We start from the raw sequence: 18,074 nt of genomic DNA, 5'->3' as shown, positions 1-18,074 counted from the left end.
ATACAACAGAAAATATTTCATTCAATAAAAGCATTTGGAGGAAAATATTGCAGCATGGCCTTCCTGGCTTCAAGTGTTCTCGGGAAGAAAATGCACATCCATCTGTGATGGTTTGACAAAACATGTCTGCCTGAGGAGGAAAAGAGGCCAAGCTTATCAATCTCTTAAGGTTCCTCTAGTATTAAAGTGATCTTAATCCATTTTTAATTGGATTTTTATGAAAGTAGCTATCACATGGTTCCAAAGTTGTGACCAAGCACTCACATCATAAACATTTTAATTTGCAAAGCACCAACTCTGGTTCTTGGGAAGCAGGGATATTGTGTCAACAGGATTTCCCAGTAGGCGGCCTGCAAATACAAACTTAGAGGCTGCCAACAGGATCTCTTCAACATCCAGGAAACCCAGAAATCGTTTACAGCATATATTGTCTTCGTGTATGCACATTTGCTGGAGAGAGGATCAGTTTCAAAGAGGCCCCTGCCACTAAATCTGTTGCCCTTGGGAATTCTGTGACCAGCATTGTGCTGTATTTGATGGCCCCCAAACAATGTAACCTCTTAAACCTCTGTGTCTTTCCTTCTTTCTTTTTTTTTTTTTTTGAGATGGATTTTCGCTCTTGTTGCCCAGGCTGGAGCGTGATCTCAGCTCACTGCAACCTCTGTCTCCTGGGTTCAAGTGATTCTCCTGCCTCGGCCTCCCAAGCAGCTGGGATTACAGGCATGTGCCGCCACACCCAGCTAATTTTGTATTTTTAGTAGAGACGGGGTTTCGCCATTTTGGTCAGTCTGGTCTCAAACTCCCGAACTCAGGTGATCTGCCCTCCTTGGCCTCCCAAAGTGCTGGGATTACAGGCATGAGCCACCACGCCCAGCCAACCTCTGTTTCTTTCATTACGTTGAGAGGACCTCCTCTTCTTACTTCTGGGACTTGTTAAATCCAAGAGTCCCTCTGAGTGGCTTCCCAAGGCATCTACCCCAACCCCTCCACACAAATGGAAAGCTCTCTCCTCTGCCCACTCGGCTACTGCGGTGGTGCTTACCCACACTGGGGAGGATGAGTGTGTGCTGGGCTCCCGCTCACCTCTGGGCCCAGCCTTTTGCATGGTTTCTGGAACTAAGGCCAAATAATATGCATCAAATTGAATGGATTTGATGACTCTCCTATCCCCCCATTTCATCCACATATAAAGCTGACCAGTTTCTTTTCTGTTTGTTTTTTGCATGTGCTTATTTTTTATCTTATTTTTTGTTTGTGTTTAACTTTTAAATTCAGGGGTCCATGTGTAGGTTTGTTATATAGGTAAACTTGTGTCATGGGGATTTGTTGTACAGATTATTTCATCACCCGGATATTAAGCCTAGTACCCATTAGTTGTTTCTCCTGATCCTCTCCCTCCCCTCATTCTCCACCCTCCAATAGATAGGCCCCAGTGTGTGTTGTTCACCTCTATGTGCCCATGAGTTCTCGTTATTTAGGTCCCACTTGTAAGTGAGAACATTTGGTATTTGGTTTTCTGTTCCTGCATTAGTTTGCTAGGGATAATGGCCTCCAGCTCCATCTTTCTTCCTGCAAAGAGTATAGCTGCATAGTGTTCCATGGTATATATGTACCACATTTTCTTTATCCAGTCTACCATTGATGGGCATTTAGGTTGATTCCATGTCTTGCTATTGTGAATAGTGCTGCACTGAACATACGCATGTATGTGTCTTTATGATAGAACGATTTATATTCCTTTGAGTATATACCCAGTAATGGTATTACTGGGTTGAATGGTAGTTCTGTTTTTTGATCTTTGAGGAATTGCCACGCTGTCTTCCACAATGGTTGAACTAACTTACACTCTCACCAATGTGTATAAGCATTCTTTTTTCTCCACAACCTTGCCAGCATCCGTTATTTTTTGACTTTTTAGTAATAGCCATTCTTACTGGTGTTAGATGGTGTCTCATTGTGGTTTTGATTTGCATTTCTCAAATGATCAGTGATGTTGAGCTTTTTTCATATGCTTATTGACCACATGTATGTCTTCTTTTGAAAAGTGTCTGTTCATGTCTTTTGCCTGCTTTTTAATGGGCGTGTTTGTTTTTTTCTTGTACATTTGTTTAAGTTCCCTATAGATGATGCTGGATATTAGACCTTTGTTGGATGCATAGTTTGCAAAAATTTTCTTCCGTTCCATTCTTCCATTCTGTAGGTTGTCTGTTTACTCTGTTGATAGTTTCCTTTGCTGTGCAAAAGCTCTTTAGTTTAACTATGAAAGAGGTCCCATTTGCCAACTTTTGATTTTGTTTCAATTGCTTGTGGCATCATCATGAAATATTTGTCTGTTCCTATGTCCAGGATAGTATTGCCTAGGCTATCTTTCAGAGTTTTTATACTTTTAGGTTTTACCTTTAAGTTTTTAATCCATCCTAAATTGATTTTTGTACATGGTATAAGAAAGGGGTCTAGTTTCAATCTTCTGCATATGGCTAGCCAGTTATCCCAGCACCATTTATTGAATACAGAGTCCTTTCCCTGTGGCTTGTTTTTGTCAGGTTTGTTGAAGATCAGATGGTTGTAGGTGTGCAGCCTTATTTCTGGGTTCTCTATTCTTTTCCATTGGTCTACGTGTCTGTTTTTGTACTAGTACCATGCTGTTTTGGTTACTGTAGCCCTATAGTATAGTTTGAAGTCAGGTAGCATGATGCTTCCAGCTTTGTTTTTATTTTGCTTAAGATTTCCTTGGCTACTGGGAAGTGAGGAGCCCCTTTGCCCAGCTGCCACCTGTCTGGGAAGACAGGAGAGCCTTTGCCCAGCCGCTGCCCCATCTAGGAAGTGAGGAGTGCCTCTACCCGGCCCCCACATCATCTAGGAAATGAGGAGCGCCTCTGCCTGGTGGCCACCATCTGGGAAGTTGGAGCACCTCTGCCTGGCCACTGCACCGTCTGGGAAGTGAGGAGCACCTCTGCCTAGTGCCGCACTGTCTGGGAAGTGAGGAGTTCCTCTGCCTGGCCTCCACACTGTCTGGGAAGTCAGGAGTTCCTCTGCCTTGCCGAGGCCCTGTCTGGGAAGTGAATGCCCGGCCGCCCCCCTCGTCTGGGAAGTGAGGAGTGCCTCTGTCCTGTGGCCCAACTGACTGGGAAGAGAGGAGTACTTCTACCCATCTGCCCACCTTCTGGGAAGCAACCCTCCAAGTGTGAAGTGACAGCCTTGTGTGTGATCTTTCTGCCCTCCCCAAGTTTGCATTTTTGACATTAAAGTTTACTTTTTAATTAAAAAAAAGTCCTTTGCTATTAGGGCTTTTTGGTTCCATATGAATTTTAAAAATAAGTTTTGCTAGTTCTGTGAAGAATGTCGTTGGTAATTTAATAGAAATAGCATTGAATCTGTAAATTGTTTGGGCAGTATGGCCATTTTAATGATACTGAGTCTTCCTATTCAAGAGCATGGAATGTTTTTATATTTGTTTATGTCATCTCTGATTTCTTTGAGCGGTGTTTTGTAAACCTCAAGGTAGAGATCTTTCACGTCCCTAGATAGCTGTATTCCTGGGTATTTTATTCTTTTTGTGGCAATTGTGAATGAAATTGCATTCCTGACTTGGCTCTCGGTTTGACTGTTGTTGGGCTTACCAGTTTCTGATCAGGACAATTTCTGGAATTCCTTCTGTCTCTTCAAGTTCTTTGCACAGTAACTTTTCCTTAGGCTCCTTAATCTACCACTGAGGGAAATTTTAAGAAAATACAGAATGGTGCAGGATTAAAATGGCCATCGATCCCACCTCACCACAAAGGTTTGGCTTTGTGTTTGCAGCCTGCTTTTCTCTTTCTCAATTGTTTTGGCACAACTGGCTGAACAAATAGAGTTTTGGAGTGTGAAATGATGAAATAGTGTTTTAACATGAAACTCGACGGCAACAATGTAATGCACGCATGGTAAGGGGCACAGTCAGAAGATGTGACTCTGCCAATGTTTGATATTTTACTAGTGTGTACAAACTAATTAAACTGATTGCACTGTAAGCATGACTTGATATTTCCATGTACTTTCCTCTGACCGAAAAGGTGTCAAATGTAAAATCTGATCTTAAATAAAGGCCTGTAATGACATTTACTTTCCTGACCTGCGTAGCCAAACTGAAATTTGTATAGTTCTTCCTTGAAGTCAAAAGAAATATAGGTTTGAGTCAAAATTGCTTTTAGGACTCTGGCGTGAGGAGCCCAGGCTGAATTCATGAAGGTGAGGCATGTCCCAGGGGTACTGCTCTTGCCTGTGGAAAATGATCTCCTTGTCCAGAGCCCAGCTTGAGCCACAGGGAGATTGCACTGGGCATTGGACAACAAAGGACAGGGCTCTGAGATGTCTTCTGGTGAGAACAGCCATTTCTAGGACTGTAGAATTTTAATACCTGGATGTCTGTTTCTATAGAAATACTGAGAAACAAGAGGCAGAGGGTGGGTGCCGGGCACTGGACCAAGATGATTTTAAGAATTTCAGTCAAGGAAAATACCACGTAACTTGGGTCTTGGAAAATGAAGGGAGATTCAGGCATGAAATTAAGGACCCAACCAGCTTAGTTCCCAAAAAGAGCCAGCATTCTTCCTGGGGCTGCTGTACGCGCTGGGCCCTGGCCGGGCGTCTGTGTGGCACTAAGTCCCCAGAAGAGGGTCTCCCTCTGTGGGGTAAGAACTGCTTGAAACAGGGGTACACCAGATGCCTCGGCTCCAAAGGGAAAAAGACCTACAGGGTCCTCACATCACTCAGTGAAAAGCACTGTGGGCCACCCATGGCTGTGGTTTCAGATGAGAACTGCAGGAAGAATTCTGAACTCAGGTGGAGAGAAGACAAAATGTGTTGAACATGAAAACTCAAGAGCACCAGAGGAAAGCAATGCCTACCTTCTCCAGGTGCCATCATACCCCATGTGAGAGCTGATGTGCTCACTTAAGGGTTCTAAACTCCAACTTTACAAAAGCAACCTCAATCACCTTCAAGGGTATCTGGTGACATCTGAGATAATAGAATTGGGCTGTGTGGGTTACTGGACTGAATTTCAAGATTGTTTCAGAAATGTTTTTGATTGACACGTTTCTGAATCAAGTTCCTGTGGGTATATGTAAGAACTTATCAGGGCTGCAATATTTAGAGACTCGATCGTCAGATGGCCACTCTCCCCTGCTCTTTGATGACTGAGATGGGGAAATGTCTGTAACAAAATGCGTGGGAATCCTCAATGTCCTCTCAAAACCTGGAACGGCTCCAAGGCTCCTTTCACCCATTGCTCCTACTTCCTCCATGGTCCTGCAGAGCGAGGCTGGCCCTCTTTCCAGTGACTGCCATTAAGATGGCTGCAGATGGTTGGCAGTGTCTCTGAATTCTCTCTTCTTCCATGTTTCCTCAGAGGAAAGGATTTTGAGTCCTTCAACTGTCTTTGTTGCGTTTTCTTCCTGAATGTGCCGGTCTATCAGAAAATATTTGGGCTTAAAATTTAACACTATATTCCTCGATAAATAATCATGAAAAGCATCAGAAAGCCAGTCTGAAGTCTTCAGAGAAGAGCAGGCCCACTGTGTGCAGACGTCTCTCCTGCTGTAGCATGTGGTAGGCTCACATCTATAGAGCTCTAGAAACAGCATAGTACCAGAGACTGACGCTCGTGTTCTCTGCTAACTAGAAACTGAATTCATAACTTGAAAATTGAGAGCAACCAAAATGACCTTTAATAGTTGAATGAATAAGCAAACTGCAGTACACCCAGATAACAGAATATTATCCACTGGTTTAAAAAAAGAGCTCTCAAACCACAAAGACATGGAGGAATCTTAAATGCATATGGCTAAGTGAAAGATGTCAGTCTGAAAAGACTCCATACTATATGATTCTTAATGTATAGCACACTGAAAAAAAAAAACTATAGTAAAAAGATCAGTGGTTTCCAGGTGTTGAGAGCTACAGGGAGGAGCATACATAGGTTAAGCACAGAGGATTTTTAGGTCAGTGAAAATATTCTGTATGATGCTATGATAATGGATGAGTGATACTGGCATATGTGAAAACTCATTAAATTCTACAACACAAATTATACAACTACATAACAAAAGGGTAAACCCTAATTTAAATTACAGATGTTAGCTAATAGCAATGTACTAACGTTGGTTTGTTGGTTGTAACAAAGGTACCACACCAATGTAAGGTGCTAATTTTTTAAAATAGCCAAAAACCAAAAAAACCATTCCCCAAACAAAATCGAAAGTACTCTTCCCAAACTCTTCTACTGCGTTTTCCTGTGGGTTTTGAACCCAAAAGGAGGCTTTGAGGCAGCCCCTGTCCCACTGCATTGCTCGCTGCCCCGACAGGAGAGTTTCTGACCCTAATTCTGTTGCCCGACGCATCGCTGTTCTTTTGTACATACATGAGTACTTGCTAGCCAAATATTTGGTGAGCATGCTCTTTATTCATCCATATGCCATGAATATAAGTGAATGGAGCAATTTACTCAACAACTATTGGTTAAATAACTGGTAGGAAGCAGGCATTGCTAGGTGTCATTGAACAAAATGGCCAATAACCTCTGTTGTGGAGCTGAGACAGTCAGCATGGCACTATAATGAGGTATGCAGTGACAGTACTGTTTGATTCACTGTATCACGTGACAGCAGGTGGAGAACGCAGATCTGAGTGGGATCCTACTTTGCCAGTTACTAGTGAAGTCTTCTCGAGAGCTGACTTTACTTTCTGAGCTTTAGCGCTCTCTTCTGCAAGTCCGGGGTCATTACTTCTGTGAAGAACTTTTTTCAAGCTTGGAAAAGATAATGTATGCAAACTCCAGCAGATCGGGTTTTTTGAGGCAGGAATTCTCAACTTTTTCTGCCTCTGTCCCTGTGTTTCCGTTTTACCCCTTCCACCCACCGACTCACACACACACACACACACACACACACACACACACACACACATTTCCTTCTATAGTTTCCTATTTCCTATTTAAATGAATGTTACTGGTAAAAAAGGAAATTTACTCCTACATGCCATGCTGTGTTTCTAGGGTAACTCTTTAGTCTCCTAGTTGGTGACTGACATGTTTTAAAATCTGTTCCAGAATTTTTAACACTCACTATAACAACATCGTAGATTGGGGAATGCAGCATATTTGGATTTGTCAATTGCAATCTTCTACCGCCCTGATGCAAATCCTGCATGCGCAACCAGAGAAACTACTGTAATGTGACAGGGGCCCTTGATTTCTGAGAGGCTGCACTGGGCAGCTGAGGGGAGAAACTGAGCCTGGACAGACAGGGGCCTCCAGAGTTGGAAATGGGCGACGTTGCTTTGGTGGATAGACAAGAAATTGTGAAACGTGAAATGTTGATGGGATTATCCTAAAACAATCGATCATTTTGCTCCGCTGGGGTGATGAGGAGTGAAGTGAGGAGCTAGGGTAATAGATCCCAATGGTGCAAAGTGCAGGGTGACTTGGAATAAGAGTGGGGAAGGCGAAGAGAAAGAGTGTGTGGTTTAGTGGGATTTAAGTTTATTATTTCAGAGGTGGGATAATCACGGTGCTGGCTTAGCTTAGGGTGTGGCTAAGAGCACAGACTACTCAAATAGCATGGAAGTGAAGATTGTCAGGGTATAAGAGAAGAATATTTTTAGAAAAATAATAACAAGGAATAAGTATCTGTACCTGATATCAAAACGTACTACAGCATCATGTTGAAAACAAAGAAATATGAATGAAAAATACAAAAACATATGAATGCAAATACGTAGAGAGCCCAGAAATTGACCTAGATTAGTGTAGGATTAATATAACCTCATAAAACAGCAAAACATCATAAATGATATTGGGTTAATGATACAGTGTTGTGAAAAAGAAATAAATATGCAACTATATTCAAAAGTTTCCAAATATATCAAAGAACAAGATATTAAGGAAATTATAGATGGGCCAGCAAAAAGGCAGAACTTTCCAGTGTTGACAACTTTCTAAGACTTAAAGCAATATAAGATAGAAAAGAAAAATAACAGATACAATTACATAAAAATACACAATTTTTCTAAGTAAAAGAAAGGATAATATAAAAATTACAGGAGAAGATTGGGTAAGAGAGAATGCAGACATGTAATGAGGCAAGTGGTATAAACAAATACAGCCCTCATGGAAAGTTAAAAGGCTATGAAAATGTTTATACGACTCGGACCAGTATTCTAACTCCTAAGGATTTATTCTAAGAAAACAGTGGAAAGGAAAAAAGCGAAGTCCATTGAAGTATTGATTGTAACATGATCTGTAACTGTAAAATAATTAAAAAATAAAGTATCCAACAATAAGGAAATGGTTAAGGAAATTAGGACATAGTAGCAAAATGGCATATTTAGCTATTAAAATAGTAATTTAAAAATATGAAATTATATTATGTAATAATAAAATATTTGAGAGAAAAATTTAAGGCTATGGCTATAATTATTTATATGGTTACAGACATGAAAATAATAGACTAAAATGTAAGGTAATTACTTTGTGAGTTAGGGTTATGGATGACTTTTTTCCTACAATTTCATTTAAGAGTTTAAAATATTGTTTTATAAGAAAAGTATGGGAGCATGAAGCAGACGGCATGGGCAGGAAAGAAAGCTGAGCTGGCTCCAGGTCTCACTGAAACCAGGACGGCAATGCACCCAGATGAGGCACAGGCTGAAAAACGTCTAGACTGAGTCCGAGGCTCAAAGGCCATTTCCTAAACACTGAATTCTCTAACTAACACTAGAGTTAATTTGTGTTACTCACAGGAGGTGGGTTTGCTCTAGGGTGCAGAGAATGGGGACTGGAGGAAGGAACACTGGAGAAGTGTTGTTCTTGGTTTTGAATCTGACAGACTGTCCATGTCCTACCCACACACACACACACACACACACACACACACACACACACACAAATAGCTACTGGGGGCCATGGATGTGTTAATGTGAAAATTATTACACAATGAATATGTATATCAAATTATCACATCTTATGCCTTGATTGTAACTGCCTTTTAAGTAGTTTGGTGGCTGAACTGGGTTTCTTTGCTATCTGAGCCATTAATTTCACAGAAGTCTGACAGGGATGCAGAGTGCATGAGGGCCCTCTTCTGTCGTGGGTCCATGCTGGGACAGTGTAGGCCACAGCTGCCAAGAAGGTGAACTTCCAGGCAGCAAGGCCATGCTGAATGGCTAAGGGCAGTTTGGTTGGAAGTCCTCTCTGCTGGGCTTTTCCCAAGGAAGGGGAGTGAAAGCAGAATCTTCAGCATCTGCGTTGCAGGATAAAAGCTGCCAAGGGGAAGAGCATTTCGACAGGGAGAGGGATTGTTCGCCACAGAAATCGCGCTCTGGAGTAAGGCAATGAAAGGTAGATAAAGTCTGTACTTTTGCCAAATGTTTGGTTTTAGTTCTCTTCTCAGGTAATACTTAAAATATTTAAGTGGTTAGGCCCTAACCATTCTGAATTAAACCATTCTGAATTCTGTAGCTGCTGGAAAGGGGAAAGACAGGGCACTAGGAAGGGGGTGGGCTTGGAGCAGTGGCCATTTACCAAGCAGTTGGAAACATCTCAATATTTTAACAAGAAGCAAGGCCATCTCAGTGCTTATTAGCCTTGGTCCTTTCTCTTCTCTTCTTCTTCTTGGTGGCTATAGCCTCTATTTGTTCTTTCTTTGCCTTTACCAGCTGAGCGCAATTCCTTCTTCCTGTGTTCATGAGCCACATCATGCACTTCCTGTCCTGAATGGATGTGTGTGTGGTAGGGACTGGGATCCCACATGTGGACTTACTGGTTAGGTGAGATGAGGGCAAGTGAGCAGTGATGCAATAGCCAAAGTAAGACCCACCATCACCAAGGAGGCCACGGTCTGTTCCTGTTGTGGGCAGGAAGCCAGAGGGCGCCATGGTGGCCAAGCAGTGTCGACAGGGATGTTCCCAATGGGAAGTGTGCTCCATGACAGGCACAGTGCAGGCACCCTTACAAACCACATCCCCTCAGATCACAGCGAAACCTCATTCTGTTTCATACCTGGCCAGGCATGGTTGGCAATGATCAGGATGTGAGTGCTGGGGTCAGATGCTTTGGGCTGCAGTATTGGCTCCCCAAGTAACTGCCTGAGTGCCCTTTGATTACCTCGTCACTCTGAACCAACAGCTCTAAAATGAGAACAGCAATTGTACCTAGTGCCCTAGGTTGCTGTGGAGGTTAAATGAGTTAGTAAGGACTCAGAAAAGATCTCGTTGTTATTATTGCATTCCTCCTGTTTTATGCTGCAATTGCTGAGACTAGCTTGACTCCTTCACCCCAATCCTGTCTCAATTACACTCACATCTAGATCTTTAAAGTAGTCTACTTTGTACTAAGACAGTTTCTCAGCCTTTTTGATCAGTGCATACTTATGATGAACATAAAAATAGTATGCCTAGTTCTCCAAGGAGATTTTGACCTACTCCTCTGTGGGACTTGCCCCTATCACCCCTTTCTTCAACTCCCAACATCCCATGGTGGATAATCAGGGGTGAGCATAGTTTTCTTTTTAATGACAAAATAATCACTTATTCAATTTGACTATGTCCACAAATTCCCAAGTACATGAATAATTTGCCCAATATTGGCTCTTAGTCTTCCAAAGAGAAAATGTTAGAGAACACCTCCACAAACGCACAGAGATTTGAAGAGCTGGACCTCTGTAAATGACCTGCATGATGAAGGCTGTGATAGACTCCAACTTCAGAGGACTGTGTTAGGGGAGGAGGAAGGTGGAGGTCAGGTTTAATAAACCCAAGAGGAGAGACGATGGGGTTTTGCACCAAAAACATGCAAAGCCCAACCTCAGATCTAGATTTATTCCAGGAATAACCCCCAGAGTCTGGATCCAGAAGAGAAAGAAGAGCAGAAGCAGCAGGTGGAGAATAAGCAGAAAGTGGAACCTGGAACAGTGCTATTGTCTGGGGCTGGCTTTCGCAGGGAAGCCTTGGAGGGGCCTGTGTCAGCATAGCAGGCCTTGAAGGACCAGGGACCACAGGGGATAGTGGTCTGACAAGAGTTAACGCCTGGAAATTCTCAAACCCAGCTGTGGATTGTGTGCCCATGATGGCACTTTAAAAGACCACAACAAAATCACTATTTGACAAATACCACAGGAGCAGCTGTTGCAGGCAAAAGTCATCAACAGGTGTTAAAACCAGCTGGGCAGGAGGGAAGTATAACGAGCAACAGGACATTTGCTTAGTTTCAGCGTAGCTCTCTACAACATACTTAATAATTGCAACGGGAAAAATAGTTAAATGTTATGGTGGAGAAACTTGCCATATACTACCTTAACCAAGGCATCAAAGTGTAAGATCATACACATTCTGATATGATGCATTTAGAAGGCACAATAGTCATGTTGTGGGAGACTGACACATGACAAGTAAATGCCACTTGTGGTCCTGGTCTGGATCCTGAAAAAGGACATTAGTGGGGCACTGCAATTTGAATAAGGTGTATGGATGTATGTCTAGTATTCTATCAATTTGAGTTCCTGGCTTTGATGATTATACTACAGTTATTTAGGATAGTGACATTTTGGGAAGGTACAAAAAGGGTATATGGGAATTTTTTGTAGTATTTTAGTAACTTTTTGTGTTCAAAATTATTTATTTATTTATTTATTTATTTATTTATTTATTTATTTATTTATTTATTTTTGAGACGGAGTCTCATTCTTTCGCCCAGGCTGGAGTGCAGTGGCGTGATCTCAGCTCACTGCAAGCTCCGCCTCCCGGGTTCACTCCATTCTCCTGCCTCAGCCTCCTGAGTAGCTGGACTACAGGCGCCCGCCACCATGCCCGGCTAATTTTTTTTGTATTTTTAGTAGAGACGGGGTTTCACCATGTTAGCCAGGATGGTCTCGATTTTCTGACTTTGTGATCTGCCCGCCTCGGCCTCCCAAAGTGCTGGGATTACAGTCGTGAGCCACCGCGCCCGGCCCCAAAATTATTTAAAAATAAAATGTTAAAAATAAAGAATAATTTTTAAAAAGACAAAAACAGCAGCACTGGAAATAGTAATTGATTGCCAGGCTCACCATAGTTACCTAATGGAGGCAGTGGTGGAAATTCCCATTCATGATGGTGCCATGGAAGGAGGGAGGCCGGGACCCAGTCAGTAGCACGCAGAAGCCTTGTGCTCCACAATCAAAGATCCTGACTGACCTGGAGAGAAACAAGAAATGCATTAGCCTTAGGGAAAGGGCTGCTACCTGTCCAGCCCAGCTCCATGCTAGAATGCTGAAGTTTATGCAGCCCCAGGGTAGAAGCCACATGCAGAGAACTAGGCTTCAGAAATCTGGGAGGCAAGTTGCCCTTTCATAGGACGCTGTGTGGCTGTCATAAACGGCTCAGGCTGCCTGTATGCAGGCTGCCTTCACATGCGAGGAAAAGAGACTTCTACCTTCTATAAGCTATTGCTAGTTGAAATCTTTCTATTAGTTGTAGCTACTCTTCTGTTGCCATCTTGTCCTTGCTCAAAGATAATGCAGAGAACTACACTCCCTCCACCACCCAGGAGCCCCATTTCTGAGTGGTGACATGCACACCCAATTCCCTGACCTCACGTGCACCACTCATGTCATCTCCATTCCACATGACAACCCCCAAAGGCCAAGAGGCTGGGCGCATGGGGAGCGAGGTGCACCTGGCCTTCCCGGAGGTGCAGTGGTCACACTCAAAGTCCTGTGGCAGACAAGGAGAGGCTGTGTATGGCCTTGGAGGCCATGCAGCACTTCCACCCCATCCGTGGACACCTCCTCCTCCCAATCTTGCACCTGTATCCTGTGCTCTTGGCACACTGTGAGCTTGTACTTCCCTGCATTCTGCCGGTTCTCTGATGCCTCTGAGCCTTTGACATACAATACAGCTTCTTCTGCTAGGAACATCCTCTATTCCACCTTTTCACCTGTGCCACCTATTTTATTCTTCAGGTTTCTGCTGAAATATCATCTCTTCCAAAAAGCCTTCCCTGACCTCGGAAGATGGGTTAGATGCCACTCTGGTGCGTGAATATTTTCGCTTCGTCTTTCTCCATCACAGCATCCACCACATCACATCACGATCACTTGCTGATTTGTCCATGTGGACTATGGAGCAAGGACAGTATATCTCTGGAACCTAATACAATACCTGGAATATAGTATGACTTCAATAACCAATTGATGAATGGGTCAATGGCAAACTTTATGAAGTCACACGATCATGACTTATCCCAGTGATGTGATATTGGACGGCCCATAACACTTCTAATTTCTCCGAGTTACAACTAACTATTGCTAGCTTTTGTGAGACCACCCAGACCCCCACTGAGCCCAGCTGCAGCACTGTTTCATAGCAACGGATTCACTAGACCATATCCTAAAGTAGGGGTGAGATTGGAAATGGGAAGGCTTTCCCATGAGCCATTTATTTTGTTAATCGCATCCTCACTACTTGCATCATCCACTAGAACAAGAAAGTCAAGTTATCTGTGCTGCTGTCTCCAATTCAAGCTGGGAAGAAAAAGAAGTAAATGTTTCACATCATAAAGAGAAACAAAGGAAAAATAACGATGCTTTAAAAGAGGCTGACGATTTCAACACCTCCAATCCACTCTCATTCACTCAGTACTTTACTTAGTAAAGTAAAACAAAAAATGTCCCATTAAAGAAGCACACAAAACATTTGCATTTGAATGAGTAAAATTCCAAAACCCCAGTAATGTAAAGCAGCAGCTGTGGTGTGGGAGAAAAGAAGTTTTGGACTAGGAGATCTAGGCCTGGCTCTGCTTCCAGTAGCTCGGTGACTTTTCCAACTCAGCCGGTTTGGACTTGGGTTTCCTCTTTAGTACACGAAATGTTGAACTAAATATAACGACCTCTAATAGCCCCAGCCAAGTTTATCTCTTATCATTGTGTGCAACAGACACAAACGGCAGTATCCAGTCATCTCCCCCAACCAGTCCACACCCACGAGAGCCTGGAGGTTAGGGGGTGGCACCCACAGGGAAGGATTATGCAGCTATACTTTCCCCAGTGCCTCCCTTAGTTCATCAGCAGTGGTGGAAATGCTTTCAAACCTAGAAGTCCCTGGGCATAGGTGAGAGGTGAGTCTTAGAGTAGTCTTATTTTTTAATTTTTCATTTTTTTTTTTTTTCCCCTGAGACGGAGTCTCGCTCTGTCACCCAGGCTGGAGTGCAGTGGTGTAATCTTGGCTCACTGCAACTTTCGCCTCCTGGGTTCAAGCAATTCTCCTGCCTCAGCTTCCTGAGCAGCTGGAATTACAGGCACGCACCACAACGCCCAGCTAATTTTTTGTATTTTTAGTAGAAATGGGGTTTCACCATGTTTGTCAGGCTGGCCTCGAACTCCTGACCTTGTGATTCGCCCGCCTCAGCCTCCCAAAGTGCTGGAATTGTAGGCGTGAGCCACCGGGCCTGACCCTAATCTTAAAGATCATAAAAATCCATAAAACTTTCTTTTTTTTTTTTTTTTTTTGCTTTGTGCAGCAAAATCTTCTTTTTCAGGAGCTGAGGAGTCAGAGAATATTTGGTGTGTGGTGCTGCTGTGTCTAGGTAGGAGTTTCCTGTCTGTAATTTCTTTCTGCTCCAGACAATCTGGGCTCCTTGAGGAACGGCTGTCAGCACTGTTCCTTGGCAGACAGGGTGGATTCTTCATGGCATTTCTACTATTGTTTACTTAAACTGTTATTTTAAACTATTACTGATATTTTACTTTTCAAGTGTGAAAGTCTTGTGCTTCTAAGTTATAATAATTATGATTTGATGAGAATGTACCATGTGCAAGTTCTGGGGATGTATGCTTCATATGCAATATAACTTAACTGTCAAAACGTACCTTTGACTGAAGTGTTCTTCTACATTTTACAAAGAAACCAAAACTAAAATATCTTGCCCCAGTCAAACAAATGGAGGAGCTGAAATCCAGACCCAGGTCACTGCAATCTTGGTTTCTCACCCACTCCCACTCCTTCTGAAGGTCAGGATTCGTATCTTTTACTTCCATGGTTTTTATTCCCAAATTCTTATACATTTTTTATATAGAAGAAATATTTACTAGCATAAATTGTATTTCTTTCTGATAAACTCTCTGTAATTTAAGTATAATGAATGTGGAGCCATATTAATATTGAAGAGGTCCCACCTCGTCTTGTTGAAGAGGCTTGAGGAGACTTGGTGACTGGGGCCCGCTCCTCCCAGCTGGAAGCTGCATGCCTTCTGAGCTTAGGGAGACCAGGCATGAGCTTTACAGTGGTTCCGGCTGGAATAAGACATATAGGAAGGAAAAGAGAAAAGATCCTAAGGAATTGCAGGCTGCTGGGTTGATGGCTGGATTCAGAGAACAGTGGTGAGTGAAAGGGTGGGATGCAGAAAGGTTCCCACACTTAGCATTGGAAAGTGAATCACATCCATCCAAATGTGGACATCAAGGAAGCACCTGGAGTTGGTGGTGGGGATGGAGGAGCTGTGGGTGAGTTGAGTGTGAGGAACCTGGGGGGCTGCTGAGTGCAGATGAGTCCAGTTTTAGATATGGCTACAAACGTTATTGAGAAGTTTGACTGAAAGCCTATATTTAAGTGAAATTTGAATCTATGTGATCAGATGACGTTAAAAAAAAAAAGTGCCAAGTATAAGAGGAGAATGGATTAACTAGGGACTATCATTGATGTTCAAGAGGTGATCAAAGAAAGAAACATCACTTAAAAGCCCCGACAGGGAGCAGAAAGAGAGCAGCATCAAAATGGGGAAACGTGGTGCTAAGGAGAATCCTAAGAAAAATGTAGTCAGGAGTGTAAAATGTCAGAGAGGATAAGACTGTGTTAAACTAATCATTAGCTTAAAAAATTGCTTTAAAGCTACTGCAATAGACTACTTGACTTGTAGAAACACATAGTGACCTAATAGGTATAATTTCTCCATTATACGTAATTTTTTCAGTTCCTAAGAGACCTGAAACACAGATTATTACATTGGTGGAGAAAAGTAATTCCACTAATGGGCCATGATAGAGACCGCTAAAGATTTGTTTTGCTTACTTAATAGTTTTTATTGACATTATGAAAACAAATTTTGTCCCTTTTACAAGTCTATAATATCTATTCCAAGATTGGTATTCGTGAAATGGGGGAAACCAGAACACTGACTTCATCTCCAGGGAAGTGTCTTCTAATAAGAAACCCTCCCGAGGTGCATGTGATCAAGTGCTTGATGAGTATTTCATGTGTAGTATTAGTCATTCTCCTCAGCATTTAGCTCATCGTACACTTTTCCTTCATTTAACAAGTTTTTTCACTTTTCTAATTTAGAAGCATTTCAAAAATTGATTGTGATGCAGTAAGCATTAACAACGTTGACCTTATCACCATAGAAATGACTTCATTATCACTCTTGTTGCCAAAACCCATCCAGGGCAGTCTGTGATGCTGGTTTGAGACAAACAAAACAGTCAGAATGAGAAAGATTTTTCTTGGTATGAAGGGCAATTGGCCTATGTCTGCCAAAGAATCCCAACCTCTTTCTCTGACAAAAAGAAACATGAAACTTTGCTTGTGATACCGAAGAGTAATTTAAGAGACAGCACATGTCCACTTGACAGTGGAAATTCTGTAAATGAAGCTGTGGGCAGCACAGGACTAACATGCGTGCCTTTTTTTTTTTTTTTTTTTTTGAGATGGAGTCTTGCTCTGTCGCCCAAGCTGGACTGCAGTGGTGTGGTCTTGGCTCACTATAAGCTCCGCCTCCCGGGTTCAAGTGACTCTCCTACCTCAGCCTCCCGAGTAACTGGGACAGGCACACCCGGCTTTTCTTTTTTTTTTTTTTTTTTTTTGTATTTTTAGTAGAGACAGAGTTTCATCGTGTTAGCCAGGCTGGTCTTGATCTCCTGACCTCGTGATCCACCTGCCTCAGCCTCCCAAAGTGCTGGGATTACAGGCATGAGTCACCGTGCCCAGCCATGGTATGTATTTAAAACCAGGAAACGAACCTCTAAGAGTTGGAGCCACATCAGTGGCTGCCCTCCTGCTGTGCCTTCTGTGCGCAGTTACAACGCTGCAGAAAATTAGACACCCCCTCCCCATCAGCTCCAGGTCACTACCAAAATACAATTTCCAGTAAACTTGGTCTTTCTCTCTGAATTTCAGTTACTTTTGAATCATGATTTTATTATTACTCATTCTGCTATTCTCCCATTCACTCAATAAATATTTTTTGATTGCCTTTCTATGTGTCTGGTACTATTGCAGTGGTAAACAAGATAAAGTCTCTTTCTTAATGGGGCGTATATTTTACTGAGGAGAGGCAGAAGAGCATGGCCCCAGGGACTCACTTCCTCCCTGCCTTTACATAACAGCTCAGCAGAGTACTTGGTAGGCGCTCTACCCGAGCCTAATAGGAGGACAGGTCAGTGTCTGGTTGCCAGGTTCTGGAGGACCTTCCCTTCCAACAAGGTCACTTTCTCAACTAGGGAACGTGTGTGGTCCCACAGATATCCCCTGCCCCCTTCTCTTAAATACACACCATAAATATAGAGAGCATCATGGGGACATTGTCCTTCCTTGCTGGTGCCTTGGCCCTGATGCACCAGACTGTCTTTATCCTAAGCGCTAAGGAGTAACATGACTTAAGGAGACCGTGTATCCCACTACTTCTTGGCCTGTTTTCCTCCAGTAAACTCTATTTTACACCTGAACTTTGTGGTGCTGGAACAAATAAAGACAATTTTCAACAGCACTAAGTGTGATGAAGGAAATGAAACGTTACCATGGCTTAGACAGGGGTTGAGGCTAAGTGAGGACTACTTCAGTTGGGACAGCCAGGAAGACCTCTTTGAGGAGACAGTGATAGAACCAAAGCAGGAATGATAAAAGGCAGCAGCTGGGCGAAGAAAGATTAGAGCACAGGACAAGCAAGTGGGGAGGCCTGGATGATAGTAGGAGCTTGACAAGCATGTGGTCGGAAAGAGCCAGAGCACCGTGAGTCAGGGGAAGAGAGGGAGCCGGGGGTCTTTGGAGGGTAGATTTGACTCCAGCTACAG

General features: G+C 42.9%; 1 long non-coding RNA gene across 1 annotated transcript in view; it reads right to left on the bottom strand.

Annotated features, from left to right (window-relative positions):
• Positions 1-18,074, bottom strand: part of LOC131382567 (uncharacterized) — a 37,855-nt gene that overhangs the window by 2,625 nt on the left and 17,156 nt on the right. Inside the window, exon 3 of the long non-coding RNA XR_009212134.1 lies at positions 12,090-12,207. This is a non-coding gene — a long non-coding RNA (uncharacterized LOC131382567). The remainder of the gene's footprint in view (positions 1-12,089; positions 12,208-18,074) is intronic.

Source organism: Hylobates moloch, unplaced genomic scaffold, assembly GCF_009828535.3.
Source record: "Hylobates moloch isolate HMO894 unplaced genomic scaffold, HMol_V3 SCAFFOLD_61, whole genome shotgun sequence".
Classification (NCBI taxonomy): Eukaryota; Metazoa; Chordata; class Mammalia; order Primates; family Hylobatidae; genus Hylobates; species Hylobates moloch.
Note: the sequence above shows the minus strand (reverse complement) of the source record. Positions and strands in the feature narration are given on the sequence as shown.